General features: G+C 38.0%; 1 protein-coding gene across 1 annotated transcript in view; it reads left to right on the forward strand.

Annotated features, from left to right (window-relative positions):
- LOC137979256 (symplekin-like) overlaps nt 1-2,500 on the forward strand; it is a 203,657-nt gene that overhangs the window by 7,714 nt on the left and 193,443 nt on the right. The window lies entirely within an intron of this gene.

A 2,500-nucleotide genomic window follows, 5' to 3' on the forward strand; every position in this document is an offset into this window, starting at 1 on the left:
GGACACTTCCTCGTTCAGTTAGTAGGAGCGGCGGTTTAATTCACCGCTCATCGACTCAGCCCGTGTGGTGGCAATGCAACATTGAAGAAGTTGAATTTACAGCTAGTCCGTGACTCGAAAAAGACAACTTATACCTTAGTTTTGGGCACCCAGTTCAAACGCTTGTGATTTTACAATTAGTATTTATTTTTACATTGTTTAATTTCGAAATGGCACAATCTCTTCAAACACGAAATTTATCATGACGGAGTTGCATAAGAGGTTCATGACATCAAATAACCACTGTAACATTTAAAATCTGAACATACTTCGTAGGTTAAGGCAAATAAAGGGGGCAAAGACTTCTCTGTGGAAGAGTACAATTGTGGTTTGAACTTCTATACATTCTGCGGTAAATTTTTGTCGGTGTGTATTTTTTAATAATGTAGTACGCGGTGTTTGCAGACAAATGTAAGGTGGAAAATTAAAAACACGATTACAAGCTTTTAAGCCTGGTTTTATCCCTCAGCTGTGAACAATGAGAGAACGAGAGGCTAGTAATATTCTTCTGTAAATTTTGTCGGTGCCGATTATAGAGTACGCAGTATTTGCAGACAAATGTAATGCGGAAAATTCAAAAACACCGGAATGCACACCTTTGAACAAAGAAGGCTAGTAATCAGCTCCCTTTCTAAAACCTATTAAACCACTCAAGCTTTGTATTGAGAGTCCAAATGTTACAGCAGTTGTTTGACATCACAACCTCGTTCAATAAGTCTGTCACTCTTTGCAACATCTAAATTACGAATTAAAATAACCAAGAAGGCTCTAACCAGTTTTCTTGGCAATGTCGTGGAGAGTCATTTCTTGCTTCGAAAACCGTATCTGAGATTTCCTTTCCCTTTCAAAGAATATTCCTATATATAGTTGTTGTTTTGCCAAATGATCCTGCTTTTGGCGACAATTTCCTTGATAATATCCGCGATACCTTAAGAAAAAAACTCTTTACTATCAAAAGATTGGTTTGTATCGCATGATTTTTCAGATTTTTTGAAGGAGGGATAAGGAGATAAAAATCATGATTTTCATTTTCAAGCGAAAAGGTTTTGTACTGGTTGTGTACCGGAACATTCTCAAATCAATAAACTGTTGATAGAAAAGAGCCGAAGAAGTGAATGGACTTGCACATGAAATTAATTTTCTTTGGCAAATGGGAGGCATGTCACGTTCAATTTATATGATTAGTTGGATGACTTCAAAGCTGGTCTTTTGCTTCACTGAATAATAATACGAATGAAGCTAAAAGGCTATTTGCCACAGAACAAGTTTGTAATTTTCGTTTACCTGAGTGATAATCATAAAGTCCTGTCTCAACAAATGCATAAGTTTTACATGATAGAATGGGCCGCGATGGACACCTTTTTGACTATGGCGAACTCCATGAAAAGACGGGTTAGCCGGAAAGCCGCGGAAAGGAAAGTTGATAAAACACTTTAACTTACCAGAGCATTGAATACGCGGTTCCAAAGTTAATCTATCTGTTTACTGTACCGTGTACTGAGCTCAATACATTGCGCGCTCTTATGAAAATTATGGAACCACAGATATAAATTTTAATATTCTCATCTCACATTGTTCTTTGTATCTGCCAATAAACACACCATTTCCGCCCTTAAATCTCTTCAATCAAAGATTCGGTCCTTTGCTAATAAGAAGATTTATTGCGGACATGTCAAGTTAAATCGCTGTCAGATATAATGCTTTATTTTCCGCCATTTATTTTCCGCCAGGACTGTATGGTTATCACTCAGGTAAATGAAAATTACAAACTTGTTCTGTGGCAAATAGCTCTTTAGCTTCATTTGTATTATTATTCAGTGACGCAAAAGATTACCGCTATTATTCAGTGAAGCAAAAAATTACCGCTATTACACACGAATAAGAAATCAAATAAAACAGAGTCACGTATCACTAACCGTGCTCAAAAGCGAGGGGGATGTCTGTTTTCTTGAGGAAAATTCTTATGAAGCACCTGGCGTTTTCCCGAAATCAATGAGTTTCTCTATAGCATGTCACTCAAGCGGCTCGCCGGCTCGGTAGTGGTCTTCAAACGATGTCGTAAAAAGTGTAGTTAACCGAATGAGTGCCACGAGTGCTTAGGCCGTAAGTGACTAGAAACTGTAAAATGAAAGCTAAGAGTGCTTCGACCTAATCACTGAAACAAGCGCTTAGGTTTAATCAGTAAACGAGTGCAAAATTCTTCAGACGAGCTCATAACAAGTGACTAGTTAACCAAACCGTAAATTGAAAGCTAAAATTTTAAAAGAGTGCTTCGACCTAATCCGGCCCTGAAACAAGCACTTAGGCTTAATCAGTAAACGAGTGCTATATTCTTCAAACGATGTCGTAAAAAGTGTAGTTAACCGAACCTTAAAATAAAAAATCCCACAAGAATCCGAGCGGTATCCGGTCACTTCGTTCCATGGTCATGGTCAGGTTAGCCTTTTCGGTCGACGGTCGA

The sequence above is a fragment of the Montipora foliosa genome, chromosome 12 (genome assembly GCF_036669935.1).
Source record: "Montipora foliosa isolate CH-2021 chromosome 12, ASM3666993v2, whole genome shotgun sequence".
Classification (NCBI taxonomy): domain Eukaryota; kingdom Metazoa; phylum Cnidaria; class Anthozoa; order Scleractinia; family Acroporidae; genus Montipora; species Montipora foliosa.